Raw genomic sequence first — 7,353 nt, 5'->3', positions numbered from 1 at the left:
CCTTCTTCAACAATGGTGCAAGCATTGTTTGAGTATGTTGTATAAGTGAATAAAAATTACTCTGTGTGCTAGTAAGCAAATTTTGACAAATTATAAAAAAAGATATTTATTATAACCATATCTGAAATTTATACAACAACCTGATAAACTATAAATTAAGAAATCTGAAGCCTCATTTTATTATATTAAAAAAAATAACCAGCCCTTTCCCCTGGCTGGCAGCGTGGAGGCCGCACCATGCCTGGAGTTACTGTAAAAGACGTTAACCAGCAGGAGTTCGTCAGAGCTCTGGCAGCCTTACTCAAAAAGTCCGGGAAGCTGAAAGTCCCCGAATGGGTGGACACAGTCAAGCTGGCCAAGCATAAAGAGCTTGCCCACTATGATGAGAACTGGTTCTACACACGAGCTGCTTCCACAGCACGGCATCTGTACCTCCGAGGTGGTGCTGGGGTTGGCTCCATGACCAAGATCTACGGAGGACAGCAGAGAAACGGTGTCAGGCCCAGCCATTTCAGCAGAGGCTCCAAGAGTGTGGCCCGCCGCGTCCTCCAAGCCCTAGAGGGGCTGAAAATGGTGGAAAAGGACCAAGATGGGGGCCACAAGCTAACACCTCAGGGACAGAGAGATCTTGACAGAATTGCCAGACAGTTGGCAGCTGCCAACAAGAAGCATTAGAACAAAGGATGCTGGGTTAATAAATTGCCTCATTAAAAAAAAAAATAGCTTCTTGATAGTGATGAGGTTGGTTTCTTGACCGGGAGAGAAGTCACGAGGACAACATCCTTGAAGTCTACCTCTGGGCCCTGGTTTGTTTTAGCTTTATAAAACCTGAACTGATCTTTACCATAGCTAACCAGACTGAAAGATGGACACAATCCCATGAAAAATATACACTTGTATCAAATGCCACACCCATCCAGAACCTATGTAAGAAACCTGACAATTTAAATGCATCACAGGTTCGTCATTATCCTAGAGAGCGAAGCCATCCTGAGGCCAGGACCAGGATCTTGGGAGGAAAATGCTATGCAGAGTGCAAAGGACATTGCTACTTTCTGAATTTTCAAGTATGGGAACTTTCAGACAGGAAGGCACAAACAATTCAGATCTTAGAGGTGGTGACATGGGATGCATTTAAAGAACAGGTTCCATAGCCAGGATAGAAAGAGTGCCTCCAGTCTGTCATGTGAAAGTCAGGAACAGTTGAAAGGGACTTTGCAAGAGACACAGCTCAACCGCTGTCTACTTTGCCTGGAGCCAGAGCTAATGACTCTATTTTAGGACTCAGGGTGCTACCCCACTTCTGCTGGGAATAAGCTGAAATATAGATTTTGCTGTTTTCTTCAAGCAGATCATATCTTGCTTTTAAAATTCTCCCTCTTATGAGCTTGCTGATAAAAATGATCTGTTCTGAGGATTAAAGCAGTAGGTGGAGGAGTTGTAGACATCTGCTACACCACACTATGAATGAAGTTAACACTGCTGATAGTCACATTTAAAGTCACTGAGATGGTAAATGTTGTCATTTACCTTTACTACAATTAAAAATAAATGAGAAGTTTTAAGGGTTTTGACTAGTATCTCGCAGAAGTCCTGTCTTCACTCTCGTCTGCTTTCTAGATGAATCTGGAGTAGAGAGAGTGACCGACTCTTACAGCCTTCCAAACCATTCTCGAGCCTTCGTGGCTTCTTGCTTGAAATCCAGGTCATGGGTATCATTCGGGCATTTTCATGTGTATGTGTTCTTATGCTTTGCCTTACTTTATCCCCATCCCTCTGCTCTCCCACATCCTCCTGATGGGGATAAGAAATAGAAACTGGTTTGGTACATTTAGGGACAGAAACCCCTAAAATGGTAAGTTCCATTCTTGATCTTGGCCAGAATCAGGGGATGTCCTTGGGTCTGTCCTGGACAGATGCCAGGAATGCCACAATGAAGCTTTGCTTTCTTATATGAACACATGCCTGGAGATCATGTGAGGCTGTGCCCAAAACACCAGTCCAGACAGAGGCCCATCTGATGAGCAGCTTTGGAACTGGATCTATGGATTTTCATGAAGGGATGGGTTGTATCTATTCTCTAATTCCAGCCTGGTTCCTATATGATTTTAGGGTCTCTACTCTTGAGGTAGGAATGTCACAGTAGCATTAGAGGTCATTGGGAATGGACACCTCCCTCTAAACTTTGAATACTCTCCTCTCATTTTTCTGCTAACACTAGAAAGTTAAACATCAGCTTAAGGCCTGGTCAAAAGAATAGGATGTCTCTGGCCCTGGGTAGAGACATGACATTTTTATCTGCTCCAAAGATCGGAGTATTCCATACTATTGTTTTCTTTCTTAAGAGTTAACCTAATTGAGTCTGTCCATCATTTATCCAAGACACCAACCTTCAAAGAGGTTGATTTTCTTAATGCCTGGTGAAGGAGATGGGAAGAATAATTATCCCCTTAATGAAGTGATACATGTTTCCTTCCCAGATCTACTGCCATGTGGTCTACCATCTTGTATATGCTATTCAGAAAGCTTTACTTATTTCTGTATTTTTCTTTTCTTTGAATATTAGCATATCTGAAGCTTAGACACATTTTCCTTGGCTCTGGGCTTTCTCATTCTTTCTCTGAGGTTCTTCTTTCCTTTTGTGGCTGATTGCCGGAGCCACTGCTGGACTCGATTGTTCTCTTGGCCACGAAGGGCGTGGTCTCTTCTTCATCTTCATCTGCCTCCTCTCGGCACCTCCTGAGATTTACAGTTTGCCCATTCAGTTTTTTTTTTTTTAACTCTAAGCATATTGTTCTCAAGCTTCATGGTGAGTCCATTTTGAGTCCTTTTGTTAATGAGACTAGGAACCCAAAGAAGGGACGCCAGATTCCCCCATCAACACATGAAACCCAGTGTGGGGCTCCTCTAGTCACTGTCCCCCTTGCTCTTCTGCCATGTGTATTCCATTGCTGACAGCAACTCTCTTCCTTCCTAAGATCTTTCTCCCTCTCATGGTCTCAGTTACCTTTCACATCACCTCACACACACTTCAATACAGGTCTCACATATTACAAAAAAAAAAAAAAAAAAAAAAAAAAAAAAAAAAATGTGTCTTTTCCTTTCTGAGTCTGGATAATTTCATGTAATATAAAGATTTCCAATTCCATCCATTTTGGCGCCCTCTCTGTTTTTTCTCTATAACATTTTTATTGGACAGAAGGTTGCTTAGTAAAATATGGGTCTTCATTTGTCAATAAATAATATGTAAATATTTTTTCTTTTTTATTTTATATATGTAACATTTTTTTCCATTTATTTTATATTCTGTCCACAGTTTGCCCTCCATCCTCTTTCCGACCCCTTCTCCCCTCCCCATCCACTCCTCCCCCATCTCCATTCAGAAAGGGGCAGGCTTCCCATGGGCTTGAGCAAAGCATGGCACACCAAATTGAGGCAGGGCCAAGCTCCTCTCCTTGCGTCAAGGCTGGACGAGGTGACCCAGCGTGGGAACAGGTTCCCAGAAGCCAGCTAAGCAGCAGGGGCAGATCCTGATCTCACTGCTAGGAGCCTTACAAAGAAACCAAGTTACACAACTGTCACACACATTGCAGAGGGCCTAGGTTGGTCTCATGCAGGCTCCCTAACCATTAGTCCAGAGTCCATGAGCTCCCACGAACTCAGGTTCGCTGTCTCTGTGGGTTCACCCCATCATGACCTCCCTGGCTCATACAACCTCTCCTCCCTTTCTTCAGCTGGACTCCCAGAGCTCAGCCCAGTGCTCGGCTGTAGATCTCTGCTTCTGCTTCAGTCAGTTACTGGATGAAGGTTCTATGATGACAATTAGGGTAGTCACCAATCTGATTACAGTAGATAGCCAGTTCAGGCACCCTCTCCACTATTGCTAGGAGTCTTAGCTGAGGGGTCATCCTTGTGGATTCCTGGGGGTTTCCCTGGTGCCAGGTTTCTCCCAAACTCCAAAATGCCCCCTCATCAAGATTCTTTCCTTACTGTCCCCCTCCATCCCAACCCCAACTCTCCTCCTGCGCTCAGTCCGCCTGACCTGCTCCTTCAAGTACCTGTCCCTCCGTCCCCCCACCCCCACTCCCAGTTTACCCAGGAAATCTCTATTTCCCCTTCCCAGAGAAATCCATGCATCCTTTTGGGCACTCCTTGTTATCTAGCTTCTCTGGGGCTGTGGATTGTAGGTTGGTTATCCTATACTTTACTCCTAATATCCACTTATGAGTGGGTACATACCATGTTTGTCCTTCTGAGTCTGGGTTACCTCACTCAGGATGTATTTTTTCTAATTAAATTCATTTGCCTGCAAATTTCATGATATCATTGTTTTTTTACTACTGAGTAATACTCCATTGTGTAAATGAACCACATTTTCCTTATCTGTTCTTAGGCTGAGGGGTGTCTAGATTGTTTTCAAGTTCTGGTTATTATGAATAATACTGCTATCAACATAGTTGAGCAAGTGTCCTTGTGGTAGATTGAGCATCCTTTGAGTATATGCCCAAGATTGTTATAGCAGGGTCTTGAGATAAATTGATTTCCAATTTTCTGAGAAAGCACCATATTGATTTCCAAAGTGGCTGTACAAGTTTGCATTCCACATAAGCTGTCATCAATGTTTTTGATCTTAGCCATTATGACAGGTGTAAGATGGTATCTCAGAGTTGTTTTGATTTGCATTTCCCTGATGACTAAGGATGCTGAGCAATTCCTTAAATGTCTTTTGGCCATTTGAGATTCTTCTGTTGAGAATTCTCTGTTTAGATCTGTACTCCATTTTTTAATTGGATTATTTGGTATTTTGATGTCTAGTTTCTTGGATTCTTTATATATTTTGGAGGTCAGCCTTCTGACATATGTGGGGTTGGTGAGGATCTTTTCCCATTCTATAGGTTGCCATTTTGTCTTATTGACTGTGTCCTTTGCCTTACAGAAGCTGTTTGATTTCAGAAGGTTCCATCCCATTTATTAATTGTTGCTCTCAGTGTCTGTGGCACCTACTTTGGTGACCAAACTGTTACCTGCATCCATGATGTCCCTACATCCCACCATCCACAGCTAAGCCTAACAGATAATGATTTACCATTTTAAAGTAGATCCTTTTAGATAAGTCTTTGAAGCCATTGAAAGTTCAGGATCCAATGTGATGCCCTTGGCCTAGGAATCTACTCATTTCTTTGGTACTCAGTCATTTTGGAACCATACTAGACACAGAACTGTGTCAAGAATTTTCTTAAGGCCTCTGAGTCTGTGTGAAGTCAGAGCATGAGTTCCAGTATTCTTGAATACTCTCAGTTAGTTTGGATTTTCTATTTACCTACCTTCATCAAGCCAAATTTGAACCCACCCACCCACCCCCAATTAAAAAGTCATCCAGAACACTTGAATGTATCTTTTAGATCTTCATTGACTTCCTCAAATGTATCAAAAGTAATCACCATAACCCAGTATCCTACATGGTATTAATGCGATTAAATCGCTACCAATCCACAGAAATAGCTTAATGATCTTAGGAATTTATTGGGAGATTAACTCACAATACAGGAAATAGTGATCCCGGAAAGGTGAGGCACGGTCCAGCAGCCCGAGATCCCTGTTTTGTTTTGGACCAGAACCAGGATTTTTGGTCAAATGTCTGCTCAGAGCTGGAAAGGGCTGACTGTTTGGTGCACACATCTCTGTGATGGAGGCAGCTTTGCCAGCTCTTCCGATGGCAGAGCTGCTTCTCCGGTTAGTCTCCTGTTAAGCACAATTCGCTTTGATGATAGGGACACACCCTATCATCCTATGAGTGGGTGGGTGGATATGAAGCTAGCTGCCCTGCGCAACTTACCCTGAATTCTGACTCGGGAGCTCTAAGGCAGTGTTTACTCTGGTCACAGCTCATCGTACATTCTAGACTGGCTGCCGAACGTAGCCGCAAGCAGAAGGTTGGCTGCTGCCCTTCTCTGTCATCATGTATAGGCTATGACACTTAGCCGGGTTCAAGCCCCAGAGAGCCCGGGATTTCTCCCATCATCCTTCACTAAGGTGCAGGTAGCCACATAGCTCACTCCATCAGCTGAAGTACTGCAAAAGTGTGCAGCCTTTCAAGAAGATATTCTCGGGGCATGAAGCCAGACAGTTGCCTCAGTAACCCTCCAAATGTTTCCACCAACAATACAGATTTTCTCCCAAAACCTTTTTAGCACTCGGGAAACTAGCGGTTTCCGTTTGAGCGCTGCCTTCCTAACTCAGTGACGGTATTGGCGGCTCTGATGACATCATGTAGTCACATTTTCCTGTGCTGATATGTTGTTTTGGCTGAATGAAGGTAATACCCAAATCCAGAGTTCCCTATGAACAGAGCCAAGAGACATTTAGCTACTTAGCCAGAGTTAATGTCCGTGTGAGCAGATCTGGGAAATGCTGTGGTAGATCTGTGGCCAAAACCACATAATCAAATTGTGTTGTGAATAAGGCCTTTCACAAGACATTCGGAAAAACACAATGTGACACTTGTAGTGAAAGTTTTAACAAAATAATTTTTATCTGTTAGTAAAACAAAGAGATAAATTAGAAAGTTAACTTTTAAAAAAATGTTTAAAGTTACTTTTAAAATTAATCAAATCAGATCATTGCTTTTTGAAGTAGAATTTTCTCCAGATTTCTCTGTAGGATACAAATCTGAGTCTATTTAGTATACATTGTTCCTAATGAGTACTAGTGTGCCTAGCTTGAGTACTTAGATTTAATACAAGGAAAGTTAAAATGATGTGTGTGTTATTAAAAACTCACCCTATTACAAATGAGATTATAGTGTTAAAGCTATCTTTATTACGGCAATGTAATAAGCTGAAAACACCTCATCTGAAAAAGCTCATCTGTCACCACTTAAAGTTTGATTTCCTAGTTATTAGATTGGTAAAAATCATGTCTTACATTTTAAAAACAGATCTTTGATGATTTTAATGGATTTTTTTTTATCTTGTCGAGATTTTGATAATTGCTGCTAGGATGAGTGACAGAGAATGTATAATGTGTTGGAAGTCAGATTCCTATTTCAAATGCACTAATATACAGATAGAGATTATTAAAGTTGTACTTGCATTCGTTGTGACTTGGTCACTCAGAAATAACAGCATTATTCTGTTCTACTGGCCCCACCGTGAAATTTAAGTCTCTGCTCTGTGGGTCAATCCCTAAACCGATAAAGTAGAGGAGAGGGATCCTGCACAATGGTCCCGAGGATTTCTGGGTAATTTCAAATCACTTTGTTCTTTAGTTTGAAAATCAGTTGCTCTAGTGCTCAGGAGAATGTGCCCGTAGCATGTAGTGTTAGGGAAGACCTGCGGTTTCCTGTCTCTGCCA

The 7,353-nt window shown here is 42.2% G+C and overlaps 1 pseudogene across 1 annotated transcript; it reads left to right on the top strand.

Annotated features, from left to right (window-relative positions):
• Positions 1 to 208: 208 nt before the first annotated feature.
• On the top strand, positions 209 to 720 carry LOC102911547 (small ribosomal subunit protein eS19 pseudogene; annotated as a pseudogene). The gene has a single exon (XR_013043927.1). The product of XR_013043927.1 is annotated as a small ribosomal subunit protein eS19 pseudogene (transcript).
• The last annotated feature ends 6,633 nt before the right edge of the window (positions 721 to 7,353 follow it).

Source organism: Peromyscus maniculatus, chromosome 13 (assembly GCF_049852395.1).
Source record: "Peromyscus maniculatus bairdii isolate BWxNUB_F1_BW_parent chromosome 13, HU_Pman_BW_mat_3.1, whole genome shotgun sequence".
Taxonomy (NCBI): domain Eukaryota; kingdom Metazoa; phylum Chordata; class Mammalia; order Rodentia; family Cricetidae; genus Peromyscus; species Peromyscus maniculatus.
The sequence above is the reverse complement of the archived record's forward strand: the minus strand, read 5'-3'. Positions and strand labels throughout refer to the sequence as shown.